At 34.0% G+C, this 13,295-nt stretch overlaps 1 long non-coding RNA gene across 2 annotated transcripts; it reads right to left on the bottom strand.

Annotated features, from left to right (window-relative positions):
* Positions 1-2,189: 2,189 nt before the first annotated feature.
* On the bottom strand, positions 2,190-3,255 carry LOC145013369 (uncharacterized). 2 transcript variants are annotated; one of them, XR_013664948.1, is made up of 3 exons: positions 2,998-3,255; positions 2,536-2,629; positions 2,190-2,450 (listed from the first exon to the last, which is right to left on the bottom strand). It is a non-coding gene; the product is annotated as an uncharacterized LOC145013369 (long non-coding RNA). The 2 variants fall into 2 exon arrangements; XR_013664949.1 differs by having other exon boundaries at positions 2,190-2,424.
* Positions 3,256-13,295: the final 10,040 nt, after the last annotated feature.

Genomic DNA, 13,295 nt, shown 5'->3' with positions numbered 1-13,295 from the left:
GATTATGACCATAATGTGTGTTTATCAGATCAATCTTACATAGCTCCAATCTCATTTAATAATTGATTATGTGTTAACCATTGTGTGACCATACATAGATTTACATGAATTGATTAATGATTAGTAGATTTAGAACTAAATTGCTAATACTTTATTAATTGGTAACCAACAGTAATAGTCATAACTCATGTATAACCTGTGACATCCCCATTTTCACGGCCAAAAAGACCGGTTTTTTTTGTTTATGCTTTATAACAATCAGAGTATCTCTTTCAATAAAAATGGTGCGGAATTTGTTCTCAGAAAAACATGATAATTCCATTATCAAATCATTTCCGAAGAAATGTATTTTTTATTCCTTTTAAAACATTTGGGATGTCATTGTCAATACAAAAACATAAACATAAACATAACTTACATTCATTTACACCAGTGATCTATATCTCCTTAATCTCTCAGTGTAATGTAACTTCACATCATCATGAATGTTACTTGATTGGACAAATTGGATTGGACATCACAATAGGAATTGCGCTAAAACTCATGAGTACTTACTTGAAAAATAGAGATTTTAAGTAGTGGAACAACTTATGCTTAGAGATTAATTCATGGATCTAGTCATGTAACTCTAAGTCGACAATATCTTTTTATTCTTCAAACTGAGATGCATATTGAGTTTTCTTTGCAAATTTTGTTGTGCATTGGTCCGCTCCAACGTTATCCATAGCTGGTAGCATAAAGGTTATGTCCATGTATGATTAGACAAGTAGACAAAAACTATGTAGTCCATGTTTATTTGTTCTTTCTCGTAACAGGGAAGCGATATCTATGGGCCCCTCGATGATTTGGTGTTGACATTTGAAGAGCTTGGTCGAGCCCTGACTATATTAACGTGTTTGGTTTAGTAGTCAGATGTGTATGTTAAAAATCCTTAATGAGGAAACAAAATTTTGAACATTGAGATTAACCCTTATCTATGTCTCATGTTTAAAGAGATATCCAAAATGAAGGAATACTTGATCTCTTGTCTAAGGACTGAATTTTGATTCAAATACGTTTGGAAGTTCATTGAATGACTACTCTCTGTTGATTATTTGTGAAATATTAAGACCATGAAAGTTAATGACTTGTCCAAGTGGGAGATTATTGGAAATAGCATCCAAGGTCATCAACTATTTTGATCATATGTCTGATAGAAACAAGGTTCTTTTGGGTTGGCCTCATGACCCAAATAACATTACGAAAATAGAGAAAATAAGTTAATTTATTAAGAAATTAATAAACTAATTAGAAGTTATTTTAGTGATTAATTAACTTGTTTTAATCAATTAAATAGTTTGAATATTAATTAATCAATGAGATTAATTAGAATATTCAAGAAACCTCTAGAGGATTAGGGGTGGATGTTTTGACAACATCCATGATATGTATAAGGTGACTTTCAGATAAGGCAATGATAAACCCTAAGAGTTTGTATCCTTTAAGGTTTCCTCAACTACTTATAAATATACTGCTAGGGGTCAAACCTTAAGGGATTTTTATTTGTGAATTTTGTCCATATTCTCTCTCTCTCTCTCTCTCTCTCTCTCTCTCTCTCTCTCTCTCTCTCTCTCTCTCTCTCTCTCTCTCTCTCTCTCTCTCTCTCTCTCTCTCTCTCTCTCTCTCGTATGAAATGCATAACCCTTACCCTAGGGTTAGTCAAGCAAAATGGAATGATTTGAAACCCCTTTGACTAGGTATATTATTAAAATAAGTTGGTTCCATGAGTAGCAACATGAGTAATGGAAGCAACTAAAGTCAAGAAAAATGAAATGATTTGAAATCCATTAACCAAAAAGGGCTAAGTCCTTTCACACATTGCATCCATGATTCTGTCATCATAAACAATTCTGTAGGCCTTTAATGATAATTTCACATTAAGCTATAAATGTTTACAACTATACTCACTAATTGGCCCAAATCAAAGGACAACTAGAGTTTACAAGTGTTCTTCTTGCAAGGAATATTGAATCGATAAAATCAATATAAAGGCATGAAATTGTATTTCAAATTAGTAGCATATGTTTATTTGTATTATGCTATAATCATAAATCATTCACCTCCAAGAATAAAAGAATTAGTAAAGGTATGCCCACAATAATATTGACTCCATAAACTGAAAGACAATCAATAATAAGTGTATCTTAGAAAAGACCAATACCTCATTTTTTCATTCCCAAATCCTTGATAGCAGGTCTAAGTATAAGTTGGAAAGAAACAAATGCACAAACTTAAGGCAAGAATCATGAATTGAAACATACAATATACTCATACCTAAAATAACTGAAGCTCAATCATTGCGAAAGGCAAACCCAAAATTCCTCAAAACAATCCTAAAAGCCTATAGAATTTGCTCCTGTACATGCAATTCCAACACCCGTAACCCTACCATTGCCACCAATGTAAACAACCTATGATTACATATGTGATAACCGAAGAAAAGTTTACTAAACATGCCAAACGTGGGTATAAGCAAAAAAACAGATTCTTTAAAACCTTATAAAAGCCTCATTTGCAGCAAGGAACCGTAGCCTTGAGTAATACTTTTGGGGTTATGATGGTGGTCTTCTCACCAAGAGTAGCAAAAGTCCTTGAAAAATAAAATAAATATGCATCAAGTCGCATATGAAGTGGGTTACTTAAAAAATAGTAGCTTAAATTAGTGAAGCCACTGCAAAAAAACGTATATCAGAGCATGTAATTAATGAGGATAACATGGGAAATTCGAGAAGTATCTCTACCTATCATAACTTAAATGCAATGATAATCGTAACACCTCACCAATCAAACAGCAAATGGCGAAATACAATTTATGCACATACTATCACGTAATTGTGGTAAAACAGAAAGATAAAACCAAAAACATCAACTACAATCAAAACTGGTACCAAAAAAATTGTAACTTCATTGAAGAAAGAAGATTAGGGTAAACCAAAGAAGAAACGATGGAATACAAACCTTCAAAATGAAGCAGGTTGCAATAATCTTGCCAACAACACTTAATTACAATCTTGAATGAAGATGGATGAATCAAGTTGTCGATTTCGAAAGTTTGGAGCACATCAAACGAACCACGAGTGCTATTAGGAAACGGTGTTTAGGCGTCGATTGGAGGAAAATCTATGTAACATGGATGTATTGATGAGTCAATACGTTTTGAGATGGTGTATGGAGCCGGTGAGCCGTCACTTTTAGTCTGAGCCGATTAACAGCCGATTAACAGTAACCAACTCAACTGGTTATTGTTCATAAGCCTAATGTGTTTTCATAGTATGTATAATCAATCACTTTTATTGTATTTTAATATTATATATAATCAATCATTTTTGCTGCACCTGAGTCTGTTTATATTATCAAGAAAAATATTTATGATAAGCAAATTAAAGATTTTTCCAACCTCAGTAAAATAATACAAAATTGTGATGTTTATGTCACTTAAAATCTATTTGTGTTTGAAAAACATAATCTTATTAATTCACGAACCGAGATCAATCATCTTTATTTTTACTGACTAGCTCCATATTTTATGTTTTAATACGTATATTATCATTACAAAATTCTATTTTTTTTTTCAGTTTGAAACAAACAACACGAGTTCATAACATATTTGTTAGATTATTTAAGAAAAAAGATAAGTATTGCAAATTTTAAAAAGGAAAAAAATTGTTATTTTCTGCCGACAAATATGAAAACGTATGAAAATATGGAAAATAAATATTTTATTTAAGCAAAGCGAGCAAAAAGATTCGGTGGGTGAAATCTCCTTCTCAAGGGATTTGTTGAAACTAATTAAATAATTGAATTTATACATGAAAATCCAAGCTAATTTCACATCAAATGAATTATTAAATTAATAAATTCAAAAAGATGTAACTAGAAACCTAACTACAAAACGGACAAAAACGTCATATGAGTTGAGAGTAAAAGCAACGACCAATAACCACCATTAACGGCAGGATCATTGGGAAATATTTTATTTGTTTTAATGATATAAAATTTGTTTGATTTTATTTTTTTCTTCACCCTTTTACCAAATTTCAAACTTTGAAATAGTAAGGACGGCACATTAATTACATCTTTAACCAACTGATATTAACTGATTTGAAAATCATTATTGACGAAATTGAAAATTATTGCTAAAAAAATCTGTATTTTTCAAAACAATGAGCCACGGTACATCTTTAACCAACGGATATTAACTGACTTCAAAATCATTCATCCTGACTTTAAAAATTGTTGCTAAAAAATCTGTATTTTCAGAACAATGTGCCAAGGAAATATAACTTTGTAGGTAATTGGACTTATATATATATATATATATATATATATATATATATATATATATATATATATATATATATATATATATATATATATATATATATATATATATATATAGGTTCAAATGTGGATTGACATCTATTGTAAAGTCGTGTGGACAATGTTATTCTGTGAGACTGACAAAAAAAAAGTTGTTTAATAATATGAATACGTTCAATTTTAGATAACTATTGTCACTAACACGCATTCTTACTAATTAAATCGCCTATAAGGTTATTATAGACTTTTTGTTATTATTCTCATTCTGTCAGAATGTTTATTGAGTCGTATTCTGTGAGAATGAAAATGAGTGAAAAACGATGTTTGAGAATAAAAATGAATAAATATTAGTGAGGATGCATGAAAATGACGATATTTTTGTAAGGTTTAATGTATTCGCATTACTAAACAATTTATTCTCTTAGTAATTCTCATAGAATAGCATTGTCCACACGTCCACAAAATAATGTCCATCCACATTATAACCTAGTCATATATATATATATATATATATATATATATATATATATATATATATATATATATATATATATATATATATAGCATTGTCCACACGTCCACAAAATAATGTCCATCCACATTATAACCTAGCCATATATATATATATATATATATATATATATATATATATATATATATATATATATATATATATATATATAGGGGATAGGGAATATACATTAAAGGAGCGCCACCTAAGCTTAAGTACTAAACCTCTAAAATATGTCGTTTTAACTTGCTAAATATACACGATTTGGTTTCACTTGCTAAATATATCATCCTCCATAACATTTATTTCTTTCATTATCATTTTACCATCTTTGTTTTCTTTCCTCATTTATTGTTTATTACTTCACCTAAGTGAACATTACTAAACCCTAAACCTAAACCCTAAACCCTAAACCTAAAGCCTAAAGCCTAAACCCTAAACCCTATGGTGTCGATCTTGAATTTACATCTTGAAGTATTAATCATGAATCCATTAACAATAATCTTTATATGGTAAAACAATGTATTTTCAAGAGGTTTAGTATATAAGCTTAGGTGGAGATGTAATGTATATTCCCTTTTCCTATATATATATATATATATATATATATATATATATATATATATATATATATATATATATATATATATATATAGAGAGAGAGAGAGAGAGAGAGAGAGAGAGAGAGAAAGAGAGAGAGAGAGCTAGGTAATGTGGATTGACATCTATTGTGCGGGCATATGGACGATGCTATTTTGTAAGAATGACAAAGAAATATGTTGTTTGATAATATGAATAAGTTCAATCTTACATAACTGTTGTCATTATCACACATTCTTACTAATTAAATAGTATATAATGTTATTATAGACTTATTATTATTATTCTCATTCTGTCAGAATGTTTATTGAGTCATATTCTGTAAGAATGGAAATGAGTGATAAACGATGTGTGAAAAGAAAAATGAATAAGAATTGGTGAAAATGCATGAAAAATGACGATAGTTGTGTGAGGTTGAAGGTATTCATATTACTAAATAATATATTATCTTAGTAATTCTCATAGAATAACATTGTCCACACGTTCACACAACAGTTGTTCGACATTATAACCTAGCCATATATATATATATATATATATATATATATATATATATATAGTTTTTTCTTTGTACTATTAAATCTAGAACTATTCAAAATCTATTATATTGATTGGGTATCACAGGTTAATATTTTTTTTATATGTGATTTACCATTAAACTATGTGGCATTCATCTTATCTGACTAACACCATCCACTCCCACCTCAACCGTTCACCTCACATCTCCACCATCCACCTCCAACAACAAAACCCACTTTCAATCAACATTATTTGTCACCACAACCACCCATCTTCATCATTCACTACCACAAAAAAAAAATAGTCTACAATCAACTTCAACATGCAATAAAATTGATTTAAACCTCCCATTGACTCAAACTTACATTCCAACCAAAAAACTGATTCAAACTTTCGATTAGTTCAAACTTAAACTCAGATTCCAACAATGTAATCACATCCTTGAATGAAGATGATTATCACTGACATTGTTCAAAAAGAAAGAGTGTGGGAAAGTGATGTGTGGGAGGATGATTTTCATAATGTAGCTAGAGAGGGAGAGGAGAGCAAGAAAATGAGCGATGACAAGACGGATGTCGGTGGTAGTAAATGGAGGGGTGGGGAGTTTTCACTAAATGTGAAAAGGATGAGACCATGTACGTTGCAATGTTTTTAAAATGAACAAGTAAAATGATGCTTTCTTTCTTTAGAATTGTGTCGGTCGGAGAATATGACCGAAACACTAATTACACTGGAAAAGATAAAAGTGACTATATGTGTACAAAAAAATAGTTAATGGTAAATTTTATGTAAAAATGTAACTTTAATGGTGCCTCTTGAACAAAAATATGAGTTTAAGGGTGTTTCTTGAACATGTAAATCAATTAGACTTCCAATAGCATGTCAGAATGGTATTTCTTGAACAAAAGTATGAGTTTAATGGTGTTTTTGGAATATATAATTTTGACTTTTGTTGTATATACCAATGGTATGTCTTGTATTTGTTATGGCTTTTAAATGTATTTTGTATGTTTCTAATCAAATTTGATATGTGATGTATGCTTAGCCTTAATCTAGTGGACAATGACACGATGTATGTGATTTTTTGAGACTAATTGTCATGTCATTGTAACTTGGTTATGTGATTTATATTTTTTTTCGTTTTAGTGATATGCAATGATTATTATTCATAACCATTCGAAAATTTGAACATTTTCGGAAGGAAGAAGAAAATTCAAGTCTACATTGGATGGCCTGATAGTTGATCTAGTCATTGATGTAGCAGTGAACTTTTGTTTTTCCATAATGCTAAATGGTCTAGTAGTATTCCCCTTCATTGCTACTTGGTTATGTGACTTGATCTAGCAATAAATGTAGTGGTGAGCTAGTGTTTGTCCAATTTAAGGAACTTATGGTTATTTTTAGCTAGTTCATGGCCTTCTTTCTCCTTGGAACTTGATTTCAAGATTTAGGGTTTCATTTTGTATTGCTTGTAGGTGATTTGTAAACCTTATTTGATTGTTGATTAGTAATACAAGTTGTCTATTTCTCTTCGTGGATTACACCATTCCCCCCATGGTAGAACCACGTTAACTACTCATATCTCATAAGTTATTTAATAACTATTATATATTTTCTTTAACTTGGCATGTGTTGTTCCTGATACTATATATTATATTGTATTTTACATCATGTTTAGCTATTTGTTTTGTTGTTGTTTTGTTTCTGTGCTTGAACTTGTTTATGCGACCAAATGTTTGATGTTTATTCGAGTGTGCTTTTAGTAAGTTTGAGATATGCTTGGAATTCTAAGGTGATTGTTTGGATCTGACATAGGATCTCAAACAAGTGCTATCAAAGCTTATAGGTAGTTTGTTAAAGTGTATTTGGCATTTCCTTATTAATAGATTTTTTTATTTGAGATGCTTGTTAAGTGTTCGATGGAATGTTTGTGTAACACCCGGTCTCAGGTACCCATTTAAATTCAAGCTAAACACCATATTTTAACCTTGGACTCTACGAGTTGGAGGCTCAACTCATTGAGTAGGATCGACTTCGGGTCGGGAAACTAAGTGACCTACTCGAAGAGTCGGAGGACCAACTCGGTAAGTAGGAGTTGTCTGATGGAAAACCTAATTTTAAGGGTTTGTACCCCTATTTAAAGAAGATAACACCCTTATGGCCGCCCTTATCACTCCCTCAACGTCCAGAAAACCCTAACTCACCACCTTGAGCCTTGTGAGTGTTTGAGTACCATTTTAGAGTAATGTTGTGTGATTTGAAGCTTGTGTGAAGAAGAGGACAAATGAGGACTTCAAGAGAAGATTGTAGATCCAAGAACAACAACATTTTCTCTTCACTTTCTGGTAATCAAGCTTCATACTTGACTTGTAGTTTCTTAGATCTCCTTGTGGTCATTTTTATATATGGAGTTTTGGGTCCAAGAAGCTTGATCTTTGGGACTTAGACGTCCCACGTGGTTATACCTCCAGATCTGAAACTTAGAGGGTCCTCATGGCATAAAGGTGCCATCTTTAGGGCCATGAGAACCCCATGTATGTAATAAACCCCATTCTTGGTCCTTTAAGCATAAAAGTCCCATGCATGTACGTAAAGTCTATGACTTTACGTGTTATATTGATCTTAGTAGTCCAGATCTACCTTTTAGATGAGTTTTGCACAACAGAAAACGAGCTTTGGACTTGGACATTAGTCGACTCGACGGGTTTTTCATACAACTTGGCGAGTCACATGCTAGACACCCTCATGATGAGGACGAGCTCGCCGAGTTCAAGGATAGACTCGGCGAGTCCGTTGAAGATTGTCCTGATATTGATTGAAGGAGAACTCATCGAGTTCTAGCTAGACTCGAAGAGTAGAGTCGGGGTTAGGTACATATGAAAGAACAGGGACTCGACGAGTTTGTGGACCAACTCGACGAGTCGGGTCAACTGGAAGTTGACTTTGACCAGTGTGTTGACTTTAGCCAGGGGTAAAATGAACATTTTACCCTAAGAGTAACTATCAGTTTTTGACTAAGTACCTTTATGGAAATTTATTGTCGGAGAGTTGCCGGAGGAGCAGACAGAGATTTCTCACCCAGAGTTACAGCATTCAGTCACATGAGGTGAGTTTTCCTCTAGTAGGAGCGTGTCTAAGGCACCAGTGTCGGCCCATTTATATATTTGTAGTATGTCGGGGTTAGCCCGAAATAGTTTACATGTTTCCGGACTTCGGTCCGATGCCCGGGTGGCCCCGAGAAGTATTATGTGTGCTTGATGTCTTTGTGATTCATGCATGTTTGTGTTATGTGTTATATATTCCAGACTCCGGTCCGATATCGGGCAAGTGCGATGCAGTTATGTGAATATATTATATGTTTACATTCATGTTATGTTCAGTTTATTCCGTACTTTGTTCCGATGCTGGGCAAGCCCAATGTAGTGGGCAGGGCCCAAGTTATTCCAGACTTAAGTTCGATGTCGGGCGTGGCCCGATGCATTGGGCGGGACCCAAGTTATTCCGGACTTCGGTCAGATGCCGGGTGGGGTCTGATGTAGTAGGCAGGAACCAAGTTATTCCTGACTTCGATCCGATGTCGGGCGGGGCCCGATGCAGTGGGCAAGGCCCAATACTTGTTATATGTGCTATTGTATAGTATGTGGTAGTTTGGGGGAGCTCACTAAGCTTCGTGCTTACAGTTTTCAATTTTGGTTGCAGGTATTTCCACTAGCAAAGAGAAGGGCTCGGGATGACCGGATGTCACACACCACAGCTTCCAGCCTGGGATTTATGGAGACTCTGGTATATTTTTAAAATTTGTTTTTGATACATTATTTGATATGAGATTTTGAGATACACGACACTTGGTTTTCTTATTGATTATGGATGATTATGGTTTTTATATTATTTTCAAAGCGAAATTTTTGGACCGTGTTTTTAGGATGTTAGAAGTTGGTATCAAAACCTTATTTTGAGGGATTTGGGCACGCTTTGAGTGTGTCTGAACTCAAACTAAGGAATTCGTATAGAAGTTTTTAAAAGGAAAATCAAATTTTGCAAATGAAAAGAGTTTTAGAAAAAGTGAAAAGAGTTTTTAGAAAGAGAAAGAACTTTGAAAAGAGAAAAGGGTGTGGTGCTTGCAATCAGCCGAACTCAAGTAAGTACTTCCAAATTACTCATATAACTTTATGTTATGATTATCAGTTTTAATAGAACAACATGCTAGATTAGGACTAAGGATCTAGGGAGGATGCCTTATGTGCCTGCTATATGTGTTTCAGCTTTATGAGAACTGCATGCTAGTATAAATTAGTCAGGACGATTGCCTGAGTAGTATATGGTTGATTATGTATTCGATGTCCGAATGCTGCTTGCTTTGTGCTTCTAGGAGTTCTAGCTGTCTTCCACTAACTAGTAAACAAATATGATAAGTTATATATTGCAAGGACTAAATAGTTTCAAAAGGTTAGGTCTAGCTCTATTTCGTAGCTCTTCCTGAGTCCAACCATTCGGGGAAGAAGGCAGGGACTTCTTATGCAACTGATGGCGGAGAGTGGGATGGTGATTGTGACATCCCCATTTTCACGGCCAGAAAAGACCGATTATGTTTATGCTTTATAAAAATCAGAGTACCTCTTTTAATAGAAATGTTGCGGAATTTTTTTCCCAGTAAAACATGATAGATACGTTATCAAAGCATTTCCGAAGAAAAGCATTTTTATTCATTTTAAAACATTTGGGATGTCATTGTCAAAATAGAAACACAAGAATAAACAAAACTTACAATCATTATCACTAGTGATTTATATCTCCTTAATCTCAGTGTAATGTGACTTAATATCAACACATGTGATATAAATAAACTGAGTGTGGCAAGTTGGGAAACCTGATGAGTACATAGGGTTTTCAACCCATAATAAATAAGTTTATTAACTTTATCAAACCAAACAAACCCGATTACTTGTATCGTTATCGTCACTTTACATCCCTAAAACATCTAACACAAGGGACCTAGTCTAAGGACGTCCATCGGGGTGACAACACATGCTTTGGGGTTCCTCAACAATTCATGTAAAATTAGGCAACCATGTGGGGGATGGAGTACTGCTGGTGAGCACACAATTCAAATAAACACCTACAGGTTGCGAGCCTGCTAGCGTTCCACTAGACTGTCTAGAATAGTCTGTGGTCGTCATCTATAGTACACTAGATGACTGGATCATCAATAACATCTATATCAAGGCCTCTCATTATTTTATTTGGTCACACAACAACTATTACATCTACCCATGTTTTACCTAACACATTTTGTAGAAATAAAATACATATACAGTTTAAATCATTTAAAACGTGTATAAAAATATTTCACCCAGCATAGACAACAAGTATTCAGACAATATGGACACATAGCACGTAATTTATATTAAATATTATATATATATATGTGTGTGTGTGTGTGTAAGATGAAAGGGACCATGCACTCACTTGAAAATGTGGTGATTCCAAACTCAGACAATGCTTCGCTTCTTAAAAATAATTTCATTCGACGAAACCTAGTATTATTACCACTACAGTTTAGTTTATTATTCACTGAGACTAATTAATAGTCTAGCTATTATTACTATTATATAAGCGTTAAACAATACTTATATAACCCATAATAATAGCCCAAGTACTTATTATAAGTTCCTAATAACGTTACTATAATTAAATAAAAGCTATATTAAAAATAGCGTAGGTGTAGCTCACTTACAACGGGTTTTATAGAAAATCGGGCTTTGCTTGGAGCAATGTTACTTAGCCGAAAATCTCTTCTTCTCAAAGCCTTTGAGCACTCTAGGGCTTCCGCCTCGTGCTAGGGAGGTTCCCTAGGCTTTTCGGGGGTTTTCGGGGCTAGAGAGAGAGTAAAGAGAAGAAAAAATGGAAAAAAGTGTGAAGAAAATGAGAGTGGGAGAGGTTCTATTTATAGGGTGAAATATGGTTGAACTTGGTGCCACATGTCACCATCTGGTGGCAAGAGTTTGGGAGAAAGCAATGGCCCGGATTGTGCCACGTCACCCATTTTCGCACAGCACACTTCCGACTTCTAAAATCCGTAACTTTCACATACGAGCTCCGTTTTTGACATTATTTATATTCACCCATAGTTAAAAATAAGATCTAAAACTTTCATTTTGACTCCGTCGGCTAATTCTCGACCGATCTTAAATTTAACAGTATGAGGAGATTATATTGTTAAATGCCCGCGTAAAATTCATAACTTCTACATATGGACTCTGTTTTTGTCTGTCTTTTTACTGTTGAGTTCCTATTAATGAGATCTTTAACTCACATTTAGGTCGCGTAGGCCAAAAACCGACCAATCTAAAATTCGAGTTTCGGGTTGTGCATTGTTAAGCCAAATCTTAGAAAATTCATAACTTCCTCATACGAAGTCAGATTTGGGCGTTCTTTTGTTTATATGTTCTCGGTTTAACGTATACTACAACTTTTTCTTAGATTTCTAAGGCTTAAAAGTCCTCCATCATAAATTCACTATTTATGTCTCCCGATGTCATGCCGGTTTTGCCGTAAAACTTCAACGAACCATAATCTCTTCATTAAAAATCGGATTTCAGCGTTCTTTATATATACGAAACCCTTGAGAAGTATTCTAAAACTTGGTTAAGAGTATTTATTCTAAATAATATTTTGTCGAAAAGTCATTTTCGACCCTGATTTTCTCTAAATCGACTAGCCCGGATCTACGGCCGTTATAGTGATTACCCTAGGGCAAGCCTAGGATGAGAGTAGCAGAGTGAAGTAGCGGTAGAAGGGACCTTGTGCAGTCAAGGCAGTTCTTGAGCAAAGTACGGATAAATGTGGAAGGTAGTATGGGCCCGTACTAGTAAAAGCAGAGGATTCGTACTCGAATCAAGGAAGGCTGAGACAAGACCAGGGAACTTGTAGTAGATATGATCCCTGAAGTTATATTTGTATTATGATGTTTTTCATTATGTGTTTTCAGAATGGTGGCTTTATGCCCTAGACCAGCATTCGACAGTTCAGGTGCCAGAAAGGGATCAAGTTCAGGCTCTGGAATCAATCATTTGGATGAGTAGACTAGAGAGTTCATCTCCTCAGAGATCATGCATAACCTAGTTGAGCAGACTCCTGTGATCTTCGGTTCGATCAAGGAGGGTATTATGGAGCTTATGGATGAGAGATTGAGTACATTTTGCATTAAGGTGGCGGCCATGATGGCGTCGCGCACACTTACGTTCAGAGAATTCAGGGCATGTGGAGCTCCTGATTATCAGGGAGCTTGAGACCCCATTTCTAGTAC

This window comes from Lactuca saligna, chromosome 8 (genome assembly GCF_052625555.1).
Source record: "Lactuca saligna cultivar CGN05327 chromosome 8, ASM5262555v1, whole genome shotgun sequence".
Lineage (NCBI taxonomy): Eukaryota > Viridiplantae > Streptophyta > Magnoliopsida > Asterales > Asteraceae > Lactuca > Lactuca saligna.
Note: the sequence above shows the minus strand (reverse complement) of the source record. Positions and strands in the feature narration are given on the sequence as shown.